A 19,613-nucleotide genomic window follows, 5' to 3' on the forward strand; every position below is an offset into this window, starting at 1 on the left:
GTTGTTTGCCCAGGGCGAGGCTCGGCCATTGCACAGCCGTGTCGTGCTGACCCCTGCGAATTCCTCAAATGTAGGAATCTCGACTGCACAATATCTGGTGGTGGGGGACTGCGTTCGCGCTCTCCCCTGAGGTGATGGTTTAATGACAGACTAAAGCGCCGGCTTTGACTCGGAGGGCTGAAAGGCACGGCGATGATCTCCAGCAAGGGCTATTTGAAATGTGCGGAGGCTGCAATTGGAGGAATATTGAGGACTAATTGGAATGTGGGGAGGCTGCAAATGAAGGCATATTGAAATTGCAATCTTTGGCAAGTTGTATGTCGTCTGAAATATGGATTCCTAAACTGGAAACGCCTCGTACGTTTGTTATGGAACGCTACTTAAGGCGAGACACGGCAGGCAAAAACATCGTTTTTTCAGCAGTGGTCAATTTTGAGATTTTGAGCTAGTTCACTCCCTAAACATGTAATCTTTCATACTAGCATAAAGAAAATATCCTAATTATACATTAATGTGTATATTTATTCACATTTTGTCTGTTCGCGGCGTCAGCATTCTCATAGGTTTCCAGGAAAGTTAGCATTCTAACGTAACGTGCTGTGTGTCGGCTTTCTGATTCCTTTCATGTTTGGTACCGTTGGAAAGCGCTATAGCTCTCACACAACGTTATCTAATCCAAATAAGGACATTTCCTTTCCAGCAGTAACCAATGATGTTAGCAAAAACGGGGGTTTAAACCTAAGGACGCAATTTCATTGGTTTGCGGTGGTTTCTGATAACGTGATTCGCTCAGACGCATCACGTGGTATGGCTTGACACTTCCTGAATCTTTAAATGCGATTTTCTCAAAATGAGTTTTTGGTCATACTCCAAGGATCATAACTCCACTTCAGTTCAACCTATATACACCAAACTTTCCAGTCTCGTACCCAACTATATTATGAAGACATTTACAGAGGGATTTGTAAATATATTATTCCTAGCCTGAATTATATAACATTATATCCCCAAAAACATAGCGAAAATCGACTTTCTAAGGCTATTGACAGTCTTTTCTGATTTACAGGAAAACAAAAGTAGATATCCATAAATCCCTCTGTATTTTTTTTCCCATCTAATATGCCAACAAAATGGAAAAGGATTTTTTAACCTGGCTTTATCCCATGATCAGACATGGTCTTTTAAACATTATGCAAATTAGCGCATATTTAATGAGATAACGCCTAATTTGCATATTGAAACATCAAAATACAAAAAACTTGTAATACATTTTTTTCTCATCTAAACATGACTAATCAACTGAGAAAGTTTCATGGTGATACCTTTTATTTAAGATTTTTACCCTATTCACCTGTAGTGTCTCGCCTTAAGTTTAAAGATGGAATTTGTTTGCCCAGTCCAAACTGGTTAACCATGGGTAGACCACAAAAAAAGTTGAAAATATTTCAAAGTCCAAACTGGTTAACCATGGGTGAAAAGAAAACAAGTGGAACATTTTTCTAATTCAAAACTGGTTAACCATGGGTTAGCTTTTCTTTTAGGTTGACCATGGGTCTTAGATCCGTAGGCTGCGCACCATTGACTCAAGCCTCGGAGGGGGTGTTTAAGGCTGGTTATGGGCTTAAGGGTGGACCGGTGCTTAAGTCTGGTTATTTCTGGTGCTTGGGGTGCATCGGCAGCCTGCCTGAAAGTTGGAGGTGCCCCCACCGTCCCGGTGCTGCCTCTGGCCAGGAAGGCTGGCGCCAGCTTGGTCTTGTACAACTCATACTTACCTGGCAGGGGCGATACAATGATCAAGAAGGTTGTTTGCCCAGGGCGAGGCTCGGCCATTGCACAGCCGTGTCGTGCTGACCCCTGCGAATTCCTCAAATGTAGGAATCTCGACTGCACAATTTCTGGTGGTGGGGGACTGCGTTCGCGCTCTCCCCTGAGGTGATGGTTTAATGACAGACTAAAGCGCCGGCTTTGACTCGGAGGGCTGAAAGGCACGGCGATGATCTCCAGCAAGGGCTATTTGAAATGTGCGGAGGCTGCAATTGGAGGAATATTGAGGACTAATTGGAATGTGGGGAGGCTGCAAATGAAGGCATATTGAAATTGCAATCTTTGGCAAGTTGTATGTCGTCTGAAATATGGATTCCTAAACTGGAAACGCCTCGTACGTTTGTTATGGAACGCTACTTAAGTTTAAAGATGGAATTTGTTTGCCCAGTCCAAACTGGTTAACCATGGGTAGACCACAAAAAAAGTTGAAAATATTTCAAAGTCCAAACTGGTTAACCATGGGTGAAAAAAAAAAAAGAAAAAAAGTGGAACATTTTTCTAATTCCAAACTGGTTAACCATGGGTTAGCTTTTCTTTTTGGTTGACCATGGGTCTTAGATCCGTAGGCTGCGCACCATTGACTCAAGCCTCAGAGGGGGTGTTTAAGGCTGGTTATGGGCTTAAGGGTGGACCGGTGCTTAAGTCTGGTTATTTCTGGTGCTTGGGGTGCATCGGCAGCCTGCCTGAGAGTTGGAGGTGCCCCCACCGTCCCGGTGCTGCCTCTGGCCAGGAAGGCTGGCGCCAGCTTGGTCTTCTACAACTCATACTTACCTGGCAGGGGCGATACAATGATCAAGAAGGTTGTTTGCCCAGGGCGAGGCTCGGCCATTGCACAGCCGTGTCGTGCTGACCCCTGCGAATTCCTCAAATGTAGGAATCTCGACTGCACAATATCTGGTGGTGGGGGACTGCGTTCGCGCTCTCCCCTGAGGTGATGGTTTAATGACAGACTAAAGCGCCGGCTTTGACTCGGAGGGCTGAAAGGCACGGCGATGATCTCCAGCAAGGGCTATTTGAAATGTGCGGAGGCTGCAATTGGAGGAATATTGAGGACTAATTGGAATGTGGGGAGGCTGCAAATGAAGGCATATTGAAATTGCAATCTTTGGCAAGTTGTATGTCGTCTGAAATATGGATTCCTAAACTGGAAACGCCTCGTACGTTTGTTATGGAACGCTACTTAAGGCGAGACACGGCAGGCAAAAACATCGTTTTTTCAGCAGTGGTCAATTTTGAGATTTTGAGCTAGTTCACTCCCTAAACATGTAATCTTTCATACTAGCATAAAGAAAATATCCTAATTATACATTAATGTGTATATTTATTCACATTTTGTCTGTTCGCGGCGTCAGCATTCTCATAGGTTTCCAGGAAAGTTAGCATTCTAACGTAACGTGCTGTGTGTCGGCTTTCTGATTCCTTTCATGTTTGGTACCGTTGGAAAGCGCTATAGCTCTCACACAACGTTATCTAATCCAAATAAGGACATTTCCTTTCCAGCAGTAACCAATGATGTTAGCAAAAACGGGGGTTTAAACCTAAGGACGCAATTTCATTGGTTTGCGGTGGTTTCTGATAACGTGATTCGCTCAGACGCATCACGTGGTATGGCTTGACACTTCCTGAATCTTTAAATGCGATTTTCTCAAAATGAGTTTTTGGTCATACTCCAAGGATCATAACTCCACTTCAGTTCAACCTATATACACCAAACTTTCCAGTCTCGTACCCAACTATATTATGAAGACATTTACAGAGGGATTTGTAAATATATTATTCCTAGCCTGAATTATATAACATTATATCCCCAAAAACATAGCGAAAATCGACTTTCTAAGGCTATTGACAGTCTTTTCTGATTTACAGGAAAACAAAAGTAGATATCCATAAATCCCTCTGTATTTTTTTTCCCATCTAATATGCCAACAAAATGGAAAAGGATTTTTTAACCTGGCTTTATCCCATGATCAGACATGGTCTTTTAAACATTATGCAAATTAGCGCATATTTAATGAGATAACGCCTAATTTGCATATTGAAACATCAAAATACAAAAAACTTGTAATACATTTTTTTCTCATCTAAACATGACTAATCAACTGAGAAAGTTTCATGGTGATACCTTTTATTTAAGATTTTTACCCTATTCACCTGTAGTGTCTCGCCTTAAGTTTAAAGATGGAATTTGTTTGCCCAGTCCAAACTGGTTAACCATGGGTAGACCACAAAAAAAGTTGAAAATATTTCAAAGTCCAAACTGGTTAACCATGGGTGAAAAGAAAACAAGTGGAACATTTTTCTAATTCAAAACTGGTTAACCATGGGTTAGCTTTTCTTTTAGGTTGACCATGGGTCTTAGATCCGTAGGCTGCGCACCATTGACTCAAGCCTCGGAGGGGGTGTTTAAGGCTGGTTATGGGCTTAAGGGTGGACCGGTGCTTAAGTCTGGTTATTTCTGGTGCTTGGGGTGCATCGGCAGCCTGCCTGAAAGTTGGAGGTGCCCCCACCGTCCCGGTGCTGCCTCTGGCCAGGAAGGCTGGCGCCAGCTTGGTCTTGTACAACTCATACTTACCTGGCAGGGGCGATACAATGATCAAGAAGGTTGTTTGCCCAGGGCGAGGCTCGGCCATTGCACAGCCGTGTCGTGCTGACCCCTGCGAATTCCTCAAATGTAGGAATCTCGACTGCACAATTTCTGGTGGTGGGGGACTGCGTTCGCGCTCTCCCCTGAGGTGATGGTTTAATGACAGACTAAAGCGCCGGCTTTGACTCGGAGGGCTGAAAGGCACGGCGATGATCTCCAGCAAGGGCTATTTGAAATGTGCGGAGGCTGCAATTGGAGGAATATTGAGGACTAATTGGAATGTGGGGAGGCTGCAAATGAAGGCATATTGAAATTGCAATCTTTGGCAAGTTGTATGTCGTCTGAAATATGGATTCCTAAACTGGAAACGCCTCGTACGTTTGTTATGGAACGCTACTTAAGTTTAAAGATGGAATTTGTTTGCCCAGTCCAAACTGGTTAACCATGGGTAGACCACAAAAAAAGTTGAAAATATTTCAAAGTCCAAACTGGTTAACCATGGGTGAAAAAAAAAAAAGAAAAAAAGTGGAACATTTTTCTAATTCCAAACTGGTTAACCATGGGTTAGCTTTTCTTTTTGGTTGACCATGGGTCTTAGATCCGTAGGCTGCGCACCATTGACTCAAGCCTCAGAGGGGGTGTTTAAGGCTGGTTATGGGCTTAAGGGTGGACCGGTGCTTAAGTCTGGTTATTTCTGGTGCTTGGGGTGCATCGGCAGCCTGCCTGAGAGTTGGAGGTGCCCCCACCGTCCCGGTGCTGCCTCTGGCCAGGAAGGCTGGCGCCAGCTTGGTCTTCTACAACTCATACTTACCTGGCAGGGGCGATACAATGATCAAGAAGGTTGTTTGCCCAGGGCGAGGCTCGGCCATTGCACAGCCGTGTCGTGCTGACCCCTGCGAATTCCTCAAATGTAGGAATCTCGACTGCACAATATCTGGTGGTGGGGGACTGCGTTCGCGCTCTCCCCTGAGGTGATGGTTTAATGACAGACTAAAGCGCCGGCTTTGACTCGGAGGGCTGAAAGGCACGGCGATGATCTCCAGCAAGGGCTATTTGAAATGTGCGGAGGCTGCAATTGGAGGAATATTGAGGACTAATTGGAATGTGGGGAGGCTGCAAATGAAGGCATATTGAAATTGCAATCTTTGGCAAGTTGTATGTCGTCTGAAATATGGATTCCTAAACTGGAAACGCCTCGTACGTTTGTTATGGAACGCTACTTAAGGCGAGACACGGCAGGCAAAAACATCGTTTTTTCAGCAGTGGTCAATTTTGAGATTTTGAGCTAGTTCACTCCCTAAACATGTAATCTTTCATACTAGCATAAAGAAAATATCCTAATTATACATTAATGTGTATATTTATTCACATTTTGTCTGTTCGCGGCGTCAGCATTCTCATAGGTTTCCAGGAAAGTTAGCATTCTAACGTAACGTGCTGTGTGTCGGCTTTCTGATTCCTTTCATGTTTGGTACCGTTGGAAAGCGCTATAGCTCTCACACAACGTTATCTAATCCAAATAAGGACATTTCCTTTCCAGCAGTAACCAATGATGTTAGCAAAAACGGGGGTTTAAACCTAAGGACGCAATTTCATTGGTTTGCGGTGGTTTCTGATAACGTGATTCGCTCAGACGCATCACGTGGTATGGCTTGACACTTCCTGAATCTTTAAATGCGATTTTCTCAAAATGAGTTTTTGGTCATACTCCAAGGATCATAACTCCACTTCAGTTCAACCTATATACACCAAACTTTCCAGTCTCGTACCCAACTATATTATGAAGACATTTACAGAGGGATTTGTAAATATATTATTCCTAGCCTGAATTATATAACATTATATCCCCAAAAACATAGCGAAAATCGACTTTCTAAGGCTATTGACAGTCTTTTCTGATTTACAGGAAAACAAAAGTAGATATCCATAAATCCCTCTGTATTTTTTTTCCCATCTAATATGCCAACAAAATGGAAAAGGATTTTTTAACCTGGCTTTATCCCATGATCAGACATGGTCTTTTAAACATTATGCAAATTAGCGCATATTTAATGAGATAACGCCTAATTTGCATATTGAAACATCAAAATACAAAAAACTTGTAATACATTTTTTTCTCATCTAAACATGACTAATCAACTGAGAAAGTTTCATGGTGATACCTTTTATTTAAGATTTTTACCCTATTCACCTGTAGTGTCTCGCCTTAAGTTTAAAGATGGAATTTGTTTGCCCAGTCCAAACTGGTTAACCATGGGTAGACCACAAAAAAAGTTGAAAATATTTCAAAGTCCAAACTGGTTAACCATGGGTGAAAAGAAAACAAGTGGAACATTTTTCTAATTCAAAACTGGTTAACCATGGGTTAGCTTTTCTTTTAGGTTGACCATGGGTCTTAGATCCGTAGGCTGCGCACCATTGACTCAAGCCTCGGAGGGGGTGTTTAAGGCTGGTTATGGGCTTAAGGGTGGACCGGTGCTTAAGTCTGGTTATTTCTGGTGCTTGGGGTGCATCGGCAGCCTGCCTGAAAGTTGGAGGTGCCCCCACCGTCCCGGTGCTGCCTCTGGCCAGGAAGGCTGGCGCCAGCTTGGTCTTGTACAACTCATACTTACCTGGCAGGGGCGATACAATGATCAAGAAGGTTGTTTGCCCAGGGCGAGGCTCGGCCATTGCACAGCCGTGTCGTGCTGACCCCTGCGAATTCCTCAAATGTAGGAATCTCGACTGCACAATTTCTGGTGGTGGGGGACTGCGTTCGCGCTCTCCCCTGAGGTGATGGTTTAATGACAGACTAAAGCGCCGGCTTTGACTCGGAGGGCTGAAAGGCACGGCGATGATCTCCAGCAAGGGCTATTTGAAATGTGCGGAGGCTGCAATTGGAGGAATATTGAGGACTAATTGGAATGTGGGGAGGCTGCAAATGAAGGCATATTGAAATTGCAATCTTTGGCAAGTTGTATGTCGTCTGAAATATGGATTCCTAAACTGGAAACGCCTCGTACGTTTGTTATGGAACGCTACTTAAGGCGAGACACGGCAGGCAAAAACATCGTTTTTTCAGCAGTGGTCAATTTTGAGATTTTGAGCTAGTTCACTCCCTAAACATGTAATCTTTCATACTAGCATAAAGAAAATATCCTAATTATACATTAATGTGTATATTTATTCACATTTTGTCTGTTCGCGGCGTCAGCATTCTCATAGGTTTCCAGGAAAGTTAGCATTCTAACGTAACGTGCTGTGTGTCGGCTTTCTGATTCCTTTCATGTTTGGTACCGTTGGAAAGCGCTATAGCTCTCACACAACGTTATCTAATCCAAATAAGGACATTTCCTTTCCAGCAGTAACCAATGATGTTAGCAAAAACGGGGGTTTAAACCTAAGGACGCAATTTCATTGGTTTGCGGTGGTTTCTGATAACGTGATTCGCTCAGACGCATCACGTGGTATGGCTTGACACTTCCTGAATCTTTAAATGCGATTTTCTCAAAATGAGTTTTTGGTCATACTCCAAGGATCATAACTCCACTTCAGTTCAACCTATATACACCAAACTTTCCAGTCTCGTACCCAACTATATTATGAAGACATTTACAGAGGGATTTGTAAATATATTATTCCTAGCCTGAATTATATAACATTATATCCCCAAAAACATAGCGAAAATCGACTTTCTAAGGCTATTGACAGTCTTTTCTGATTTACAGGAAAACAAAAGTAGATATCCATAAATCCCTCTGTATTTTTTTTCCCATCTAATATGCCAACAAAATGGAAAAGGATTTTTTAACCTGGCTTTATCCCATGATCAGACATGGTCTTTTAAACATTATGCAAATTAGTGCATATTTAATGAGATAACGCCTAATTTGCATATTGAAACATCAAAATACAAAAAACTTGTAATACATTTTTTTCTCATCTAAACATGACTAATCAACTGAGAAAGTTTCATGGTGATACCTTTTATTTAAGATTTTTACCCTATTCACCTGTAGTGTCTCGCCTTAAGTTTAAAGATGGAATTTGTTTGCCCAGTCCAAACTGGTTAACCATGGGTAGACCACAAAAAAAGTTGAAAATATTTCAAAGTCCAAACTGGTTAACCATGGGTGAAAAGAAAAAAAGTGGAACATTTTTCTAATTCAAAACTGGTTAACCATGGGTTAGCTTTTCTTTTAGGTTGACCATGGGTCTTAGATCCGTAGGCTGCGCACCATTGACTCAAGCCTCGGAGGGGGTGTTTAAGGCTGGTTATGGGCTTAAGGGTGGACCGGTGCTTAAGTCTGGTTATTTCTGGTGCTTGGGGTGCATCGGCAGCCTGCCTGAAAGTTGGAGGTGCCCCCACCGTCCCGGTGCTGCCTCTGGCCAGGAAGGCTGGCGCCAGCTTGGTCTTGTACAACTCATACTTACCTGGCAGGGGCGATACAATGATCAAGAAGGTTGTTTGCCCAGGGCGAGGCTCGGCCATTGCACAGCCGTGTCGTGCTGACCCCTGCGAATTCCTCAAATGTAGGAATCTCGACTGCACAATTTCTGGTGGTGGGGGACTGCGTTCGCGCTCTCCCCTGAGGTGATGGTTTAATGACAGACTAAAGCGCCGGCTTTGACTCGGAGGGCTGAAAGGCACGGCGATGATCTCCAGCAAGGGCTATTTGAAATGTGCGGAGGCTGCAATTGGAGGAATATTGAGGACTAATTGGAATGTGGGGAGGCTGCAAATGAAGGCATATTGAAATTGCAATCTTTGGCAAGTTGTATGTCGTCTGAAATATGGATTCCTAAACTGGAAACGCCTCGTACGTTTGTTATGGAACGCTACTTAAGTTTAAAGATGGAATTTGTTTGCCCAGTCCAAACTGGTTAACCATGGGTAGACCACAAAAAAAGTTGAAAATATTTCAAAGTCCAAACTGGTTAACCATGGGTGAAAAAAAAAAAAGAAAAAAAGTGGAACATTTTTCTAATTCCAAACTGGTTAACCATGGGTTAGCTTTTCTTTTTGGTTGACCATGGGTCTTAGATCCGTAGGCTGCGCACCATTGACTCAAGCCTCAGAGGGGGTGTTTAAGGCTGGTTATGGGCTTAAGGGTGGACCGGTGCTTAAGTCTGGTTATTTCTGGTGCTTGGGGTGCATCGGCAGCCTGCCTGAGAGTTGGAGGTGCCCCCACCGTCCCGGTGCTGCCTCTGGCCAGGAAGGCTGGCGCCAGCTTGGTCTTCTACAACTCATACTTACCTGGCAGGGGCGATACAATGATCAAGAAGGTTGTTTGCCCAGGGCGAGGCTCGGCCATTGCACAGCCGTGTCGTGCTGACCCCTGCGAATTCCTCAAATGTAGGAATCTCGACTGCACAATATCTGGTGGTGGGGGACTGCGTTCGCGCTCTCCCCTGAGGTGATGGTTTAATGACAGACTAAAGCGCCGGCTTTGACTCGGAGGGCTGAAAGGCACGGCGATGATCTCCAGCAAGGGCTATTTGAAATGTGCGGAGGCTGCAATTGGAGGAATATTGAGGACTAATTGGAATGTGGGGAGGCTGCAAATGAAGGCATATTGAAATTGCAATCTTTGGCAAGTTGTATGTCGTCTGAAATATGGATTCCTAAACTGGAAACGCCTCGTACGTTTGTTATGGAACGCTACTTAAGGCGAGACACGGCAGGCAAAAACATCGTTTTTTCAGCAGTGGTCAATTTTGAGATTTTGAGCTAGTTCACTCCCTAAACATGTAATCTTTCATACTAGCATAAAGAAAATATCCTAATTATACATTAATGTGTATATTTATTCACATTTTGTCTGTTCGCGGCGTCAGCATTCTCATAGGTTTCCAGGAAAGTTAGCATTCTAACGTAACGTGCTGTGTGTCGGCTTTCTGATTCCTTTCATGTTTGGTACCGTTGGAAAGCGCTATAGCTCTCACACAACGTTATCTAATCCAAATAAGGACATTTCCTTTCCAGCAGTAACCAATGATGTTAGCAAAAACGGGGGTTTAAACCTAAGGACGCAATTTCATTGGTTTGCGGTGGTTTCTGATAACGTGATTCGCTCAGACGCATCACGTGGTATGGCTTGACACTTCCTGAATCTTTAAATGCGATTTTCTCAAAATGAGTTTTTGGTCATACTCCAAGGATCATAACTCCACTTCAGTTCAACCTATATACACCAAACTTTCCAGTCTCGTACCCAACTATATTATGAAGACATTTACAGAGGGATTTGTAAATATATTATTCCTAGCCTGAATTATATAACATTATATCCCCAAAAACATAGCGAAAATCGACTTTCTAAGGCTATTGACAGTCTTTTCTGATTTACAGGAAAACAAAAGTAGATATCCATAAATCCCTCTGTATTTTTTTTCCCATCTAATATGCCAACAAAATGGAAAAGGATTTTTTAACCTGGCTTTATCCCATGATCAGACATGGTCTTTTAAACATTATGCAAATTAGCGCATATTTAATGAGATAACGCCTAATTTGCATATTGAAACATCAAAATACAAAAAACTTGTAATACATTTTTTTCTCATCTAAACATGACTAATCAACTGAGAAAGTTTCATGGTGATACCTTTTATTTAAGATTTTTACCCTATTCACCTGTAGTGTCTCGCCTTAAGTTTAAAGATGGAATTTGTTTGCCCAGTCCAAACTGGTTAACCATGGGTAGACCACAAAAAAAGTTGAAAATATTTCAAAGTCCAAACTGGTTAACCATGGGTGAAAAGAAAACAAGTGGAACATTTTTCTAATTCAAAACTGGTTAACCATGGGTTAGCTTTTCTTTTAGGTTGACCATGGGTCTTAGATCCGTAGGCTGCGCACCATTGACTCAAGCCTCGGAGGGGGTGTTTAAGGCTGGTTATGGGCTTAAGGGTGGACCGGTGCTTAAGTCTGGTTATTTCTGGTGCTTGGGGTGCATCGGCAGCCTGCCTGAAAGTTGGAGGTGCCCCCACCGTCCCGGTGCTGCCTCTGGCCAGGAAGGCTGGCGCCAGCTTGGTCTTGTACAACTCATACTTACCTGGCAGGGGCGATACAATGATCAAGAAGGTTGTTTGCCCAGGGCGAGGCTCGGCCATTGCACAGCCGTGTCGTGCTGACCCCTGCGAATTCCTCAAATGTAGGAATCTCGACTGCACAATTTCTGGTGGTGGGGGACTGCGTTCGCGCTCTCCCCTGAGGTGATGGTTTAATGACAGACTAAAGCGCCGGCTTTGACTCGGAGGGCTGAAAGGCACGGCGATGATCTCCAGCAAGGGCTATTTGAAATGTGCGGAGGCTGCAATTGGAGGAATATTGAGGACTAATTGGAATGTGGGGAGGCTGCAAATGAAGGCATATTGAAATTGCAATCTTTGGCAAGTTGTATGTCGTCTGAAATATGGATTCCTAAACTGGAAACGCCTCGTACGTTTGTTATGGAACGCTACTTAAGTTTAAAGATGGAATTTGTTTGCCCAGTCCAAACTGGTTAACCATGGGTAGACCACAAAAAAAGTTGAAAATATTTCAAAGTCCAAACTGGTTAACCATGGGTGAAAAAAAAAAAAGAAAAAAAGTGGAACATTTTTCTAATTCCAAACTGGTTAACCATGGGTTAGCTTTTCTTTTTGGTTGACCATGGGTCTTAGATCCGTAGGCTGCGCACCATTGACTCAAGCCTCAGAGGGGGTGTTTAAGGCTGGTTATGGGCTTAAGGGTGGACCGGTGCTTAAGTCTGGTTATTTCTGGTGCTTGGGGTGCATCGGCAGCCTGCCTGAGAGTTGGAGGTGCCCCCACCGTCCCGGTGCTGCCTCTGGCCAGGAAGGCTGGCGCCAGCTTGGTCTTCTACAACTCATACTTACCTGGCAGGGGCGATACAATGATCAAGAAGGTTGTTTGCCCAGGGCGAGGCTCGGCCATTGCACAGCCGTGTCGTGCTGACCCCTGCGAATTCCTCAAATGTAGGAATCTCGACTGCACAATATCTGGTGGTGGGGGACTGCGTTCGCGCTCTCCCCTGAGGTGATGGTTTAATGACAGACTAAAGCGCCGGCTTTGACTCGGAGGGCTGAAAGGCACGGCGATGATCTCCAGCAAGGGCTATTTGAAATGTGCGGAGGCTGCAATTGGAGGAATATTGAGGACTAATTGGAATGTGGGGAGGCTGCAAATGAAGGCATATTGAAATTGCAATCTTTGGCAAGTTGTATGTCGTCTGAAATATGGATTCCTAAACTGGAAACGCCTCGTACGTTTGTTATGGAACGCTACTTAAGGCGAGACACGGCAGGCAAAAACATCGTTTTTTCAGCAGTGGTCAATTTTGAGATTTTGAGCTAGTTCACTCCCTAAACATGTAATCTTTCATACTAGCATAAAGAAAATATCCTAATTATACATTAATGTGTATATTTATTCACATTTTGTCTGTTCGCGGCGTCAGCATTCTCATAGGTTTCCAGGAAAGTTAGCATTCTAACGTAACGTGCTGTGTGTCGGCTTTCTGATTCCTTTCATGTTTGGTACCGTTGGAAAGCGCTATAGCTCTCACACAACGTTATCTAATCCAAATAAGGACATTTCCTTTCCAGCAGTAACCAATGATGTTAGCAAAAACGGGGGTTTAAACCTAAGGACGCAATTTCATTGGTTTGCGGTGGTTTCTGATAACGTGATTCGCTCAGACGCATCACGTGGTATGGCTTGACACTTCCTGAATCTTTAAATGCGATTTTCTCAAAATGAGTTTTTGGTCATACTCCAAGGATCATAACTCCACTTCAGTTCAACCTATATACACCAAACTTTCCAGTCTCGTACCCAACTATATTATGAAGACATTTACAGAGGGATTTGTAAATATATTATTCCTAGCCTGAATTATATAACATTATATCCCCAAAAACATAGCGAAAATCGACTTTCTAAGGCTATTGACAGTCTTTTCTGATTTACAGGAAAACAAAAGTAGATATCCATAAATCCCTCTGTATTTTTTTTCCCATCTAATATGCCAACAAAATGGAAAAGGATTTTTTAACCTGGCTTTATCCCATGATCAGACATGGTCTTTTAAACATTATGCAAATTAGCGCATATTTAATGAGATAACGCCTAATTTGCATATTGAAACATCAAAATACAAAAAACTTGTAATACATTTTTTTCTCATCTAAACATGACTAATCAACTGAGAAAGTTTCATGGTGATACCTTTTATTTAAGATTTTTACCCTATTCACCTGTAGTGTCTCGCCTTAAGTTTAAAGATGGAATTTGTTTGCCCAGTCCAAACTGGTTAACCATGGGTAGACCACAAAAAAAGTTGAAAATATTTCAAAGTCCAAACTGGTTAACCATGGGTGAAAAGAAAACAAGTGGAACATTTTTCTAATTCAAAACTGGTTAACCATGGGTTAGCTTTTCTTTTAGGTTGACCATGGGTCTTAGATCCGTAGGCTGCGCACCATTGACTCAAGCCTCGGAGGGGGTGTTTAAGGCTGGTTATGGGCTTAAGGGTGGACCGGTGCTTAAGTCTGGTTATTTCTGGTGCTTGGGGTGCATCGGCAGCCTGCCTGAAAGTTGGAGGTGCCCCCACCGTCCCGGTGCTGCCTCTGGCCAGGAAGGCTGGCGCCAGCTTGGTCTTGTACAACTCATACTTACCTGGCAGGGGCGATACAATGATCAAGAAGGTTGTTTGCCCAGGGCGAGGCTCGGCCATTGCACAGCCGTGTCGTGCTGACCCCTGCGAATTCCTCAAATGTAGGAATCTCGACTGCACAATTTCTGGTGGTGGGGGACTGCGTTCGCGCTCTCCCCTGAGGTGATGGTTTAATGACAGACTAAAGCGCCGGCTTTGACTCGGAGGGCTGAAAGGCACGGCGATGATCTCCAGCAAGGGCTATTTGAAATGTGCGGAGGCTGCAATTGGAGGAATATTGAGGACTAATTGGAATGTGGGGAGGCTGCAAATGAAGGCATATTGAAATTGCAATCTTTGGCAAGTTGTATGTCGTCTGAAATATGGATTCCTAAACTGGAAACGCCTCGTACGTTTGTTATGGAACGCTACTTAAGGCGAGACACGGCAGGCAAAAACATCGTTTTTTCAGCAGTGGTCAATTTTGAGATTTTGAGCTAGTTCACTCCCTAAACATGTAATCTTTCATACTAGCATAAAGAAAATATCCTAATTATACATTAATGTGTATATTTATTCACATTTTGTCTGTTCGCGGCGTCAGCATTCTCATAGGTTTCCAGGAAAGTTAGCATTCTAACGTAACGTGCTGTGTGTCGGCTTTCTGATTCCTTTCATGTTTGGTACCGTTGGAAAGCGCTATAGCTCTCACACAACGTTATCTAATCCAAATAAGGACATTTCCTTTCCAGCAGTAACCAATGATGTTAGCAAAAACGGGGGTTTAAACCTAAGGACGCAATTTCATTGGTTTGCGGTGGTTTCTGATAACGTGATTCGCTCAGACGCATCACGTGGTATGGCTTGACACTTCCTGAATCTTTAAATGCGATTTTCTCAAAATGAGTTTTTGGTCATACTCCAAGGATCATAACTCCACTTCAGTTCAACCTATATACACCAAACTTTCCAGTCTCGTACCCAACTATATTATGAAGACATTTACAGAGGGATTTGTAAATATATTATTCCTAGCCTGAATTATATAACATTATATCCCCAAAAACATAGCGAAAATCGACTTTCTAAGGCTATTGACAGTCTTTTCTGATTTACAGGAAAACAAAAGTAGATATCCATAAATCCCTCTGTATTTTTTTTCCCATCTAATATGCCAACAAAATGGAAAAGGATTTTTTAACCTGGCTTTATCCCATGATCAGACATGGTCTTTTAAACATTATGCAAATTAGTGCATATTTAATGAGATAACGCCTAATTTGCATATTGAAACATCAAAATACAAAAAACTTGTAATACATTTTTTTCTCATCTAAACATGACTAATCAACTGAGAAAGTTTCATGGTGATACCTTTTATTTAAGATTTTTACCCTATTCACCTGTAGTGTCTCGCCTTAAGTTTAAAGATGGAATTTGTTTGCCCAGTCCAAACTGGTTAACCATGGGTAGACCACAAAAAAAGTTGAAAATATTTCAAAGTCCAAACTGGTTAACCATGGGTGAAAAGAAAAAAAGTGGAACATTTTTCTAATTCAAAACTGGTTAACCATGGGTTAGCTTTTCTTTTAGGTTGACCATGGGTCTTAGATCCGTAGGCTGCGCACCATTGACTCAAGCCTCGGAGGGGGTGTTTAAGGCTGGTTATGGGCTTAAGGGTGGACCGGTGCTTAAGTCTGGTTATTTCTGGTGCTTGGGGTGCATCGGCAGCCTGCCTGAAAGTTGGAGGTGCCCCCACCGTCCCGGTGCTGCCTCTGGCCAGGAAGGCTGGCGCCAGCTTGGTCTTGTACAACTCATACTTACCTGGCAGGGGCGATACAATGATCAAGAAGGTTGTTTGCCCAGGGCGAGGCTCGGCCATTGCACAGCCGTGTCGTGCTGACCCCTGCGAATTCCTCAAATGTAGGAATCTCGACTGCACAATTTCTGGTGGTGGGGGACTGCGTTCGCGCTCTCCCCTGAGGTGATGGTTTAATGACAGACTAAAGCGCCGGCTTTGACTCGGAGGGCTGAAAGGCACGGCGATGATCTCCAGCAAGGGCTATTTGAAATGTGCGGAGGCTGCAATTGGAGGAATATTGAGGACTAATTGGAATGTGGGGAGGCTGCAAATGAAGGCATATTGAAATTGCAATCTTTGGCAAGTTGTATGTCGTCTGAAATATGGATTCCTAAACTGGAAACGCCTCGTACGTTTGTTATGGAACGCTACTTAAGTTTAAAGATGGAATTTGTTTGCCCAGTCCAAACTGGTTAACCATGGGTAGACCACAAAAAAAGTTGAAAATATTTCAAAGTCCAAACTGGTTAACCATGGGTGAAAAAAAAAAAAGAAAAAAAGTGGAACATTTTTCTAATTCCAAACTGGTTAACCATGGGTTAGCTTTTCTTTTTGGTTGACCATGGGTCTTAGATCCGTAGGCTGCGCACCATTGACTCAAGCCTCAGAGGGGGTGTTTAAGGCTGGTTATGGGCTTAAGGGTGGACCGGTGCTTAAGTCTGGTTATTTCTGGTGCTTGGGGTGCATCGGCAGCCTGCCTGAGAGTTGGAGGTGCCCCCACCGTCCCGGTGCTGCCTCTGGCCAGGAAGGCTGGCGCCAGCTTGGTCTTCTACAACTCATACTTACCTGGCAGGGGCGATACAATGATCAAGAAGGTTGTTTGCCCAGGGCGAGGCTCGGCCATTGCACAGCCGTGTCGTGCTGACCCCTGCGAATTCCTCAAATGTAGGAATCTCGACTGCACAATATCTGGTGGTGGGGGACTGCGTTCGCGCTCTCCCCTGAGGTGATGGTTTAATGACAGACTAAAGCGCCGGCTTTGACTCGGAGGGCTGAAAGGCACGGCGATGATCTCCAGCAAGGGCTATTTGAAATGTGCGGAGGCTGCAATTGGAGGAATATTGAGGACTAATTGGAATGTGGGGAGGCTGCAAATGAAGGCATATTGAAATTGCAATCTTTGGCAAGTTGTATGTCGTCTGAAATATGGATTCCTAAACTGGAAACGCCTCGTACGTTTGTTATGGAACGCTACTTAAGGCGAGACACGGCAGGCAAAAACATCGTTTTTTCAGCAGTGGTCAATTTTGAGATTTTGAGCTAGTTCACTCCCTAAACATGTAATCTTTCATACTAGCATAAAGAAAATATCCTAATTATACATTAATGTGTATATTTATTCACATTTTGTCTGTTCGCGGCGTCAGCATTCTCATAGGTTTCCAGGAAAGTTAGCATTCTAACGTAACGTGCTGTGTGTCGGCTTTCTGATTCCTTTCATGTTTGGTACCGTTGGAAAGCGCTATAGCTCTCACACAACGTTATCTAATCCAAATAAGGACATTTCCTTTCCAGCAGTAACCAATGATGTTAGCAAAAACGGGGGTTTAAACCTAAGGACGCAATTTCATTGGTTTGCGGTGGTTTCTGATAACGTGATTCGCTCAGACGCATCACGTGGTATGGCTTGACACTTCCTGAATCTTTAAATGCGATTTTCTCAAAATGAGTTTTTGGTCATACTCCAAGGATCATAACTCCACTTCAGTTCAACCTATATACACCAAACTTTCCAGTCTCGTACCCAACTATATTATGAAGACATTTACAGAGGGATTTGTAAATATATTATTCCTAGCCTGAATTATATAACATTATATCCCCAAAAACATAGCGAAAATCGACTTTCTAAGGCTATTGACAGTCTTTTCTGATTTACAGGAAAACAAAAGTAGATATCCATAAATCCCTCTGTATTTTTTTTCCCATCTAATATGCCAACAAAATGGAAAAGGATTTTTTAACCTGGCTTTATCCCATGATCAGACATGGTCTTTTAAACATTATGCAAATTAGCGCATATTTAATGAGATAACGCCTAATTTGCATATTGAAACATCAAAATACAAAAAACTTGTAATACATTTTTTTCTCATCTAAACATGACTAATCAACTGAGAAAGTTTCATGGTGATACCTTTTATTTAAGATTTTTACCCTATTCACCTGTAGTGTCTCGCCTTAAGTTTAAAGATGGAATTTGTTTGCCCAGTCCAAACTGGTTAACCATGGGTAGACCACAAAAAAAGTTGAAAATATTTCAAAGTCCAAACTGGTTAACCATGGGTGAAAAGAAAACAAGTGGAACATTTTTCTAATTCAAAACTGGTTAACCATGGGTTAGCTTTTCTTTTAGGTTGACCATGGGTCTTAGATCCGTAGGCTGCGCACCATTGACTCAAGCCTCGGAGGGGGTGTTTAAGGCTGGTTATGGGCTTAAGGGTGGACCGGTGCTTAAGTCTGGTTATTTCTGGTGCTTGGGGTGCATCGGCAGCCTGCCTGAAAGTTGGAGGTGCCCCCACCGTCCCGGTGCTGCCTCTGGCCAGGAAGGCTGGCGCCAGCTTGGTCTTGTACAACTCATACTTACCTGGCAGGGGCGATACAATGATCAAGAAGGTTGTTTGCCCAGGGCGAGGCTCGGCCATTGCACAGCCGTGTCGTGCTGACCCCTGCGAATTCCTCAAATGTAGGAATCTCGACTGCACAATTTCTGGTGGTGGGGGACTGCGTTCGCGCTCTCCCCTGAGGTGATGGTTTAATGACAGACTAAAGCGCCGGCTTTGACTCGGAGGGCTGAAAGGCACGGCGATGATCTCCAGCAAGGGCTATTTGAAATGTGCGGAGGCTGCAATTGGAGGAATATTGAGGACTAATTGGAATGTGGGGAGGCTGCAAATGAAGGCATATTGAAATTGCAATCTTTGGCAAGTTGTATGTCGTCTGAAATATGGATTCCTAAACTGGAAACGCCTCGTACGTTTGTTATGGAACGCTACTTAAGGCGAGACACGGCAGGCAAAAACATCGTTTTTTCAGCAGTGGTCAATTTTGAGATTTTGAGCTAGTTCACTCCCTAAACATGTAATCTTTCATACTAGCATAAAGAAAATATCCTAATTATACATTAATGTGTATATTTATTCACATTTTGTCTGTTCGCGGCGTCAGCATTCTCATAGGTTTCCAGGAAAGTTAGCATTCTAACGTAACGTGCTGTGTGTCGGCTTTCTGATTCCTTTCATGTTTGGTACCGTTGGAAAGCGCTATAGCTCTCACACAACGTTATCTAATCCAAATAAGGACATTTCCTTTCCAGCAGTAACCAATGATGTTAGCAAAAACGGGGGTTTAAACCTAAGGACGCAATTTCATTGGTTTGCGGTGGTTTCTGATAACGTGATTCGCTCAGACGCATCACGTGGTATGGCTTGACACTTCCTGAATCTTTAAATGCGATTTTCTCAAAATGAGTTTTTGGTCATACTCCAAGGATCATAACTCCACTTCAGTTCAACCTATATACACCAAACTTTCCAGTCTCGTACCCAACTATATTATGAAGACATTTACAGAGGGATTTGTAAATATATTATTCCTAGCCTGAATTATATAACATTATATCCCCAAAAACATAGCGAAAATCGACTTTCTAAGGCTATTGACAGTCTTTTCTGATTTACAGGAAAACAAAAGTAGATATCCATAA

The sequence above is a fragment of the Sprattus sprattus genome, assembly GCF_963457725.1.
Source record: "Sprattus sprattus genome assembly, chromosome: 21".
Classification (NCBI taxonomy): Eukaryota; Metazoa; Chordata; class Actinopteri; order Clupeiformes; family Clupeidae; genus Sprattus; species Sprattus sprattus.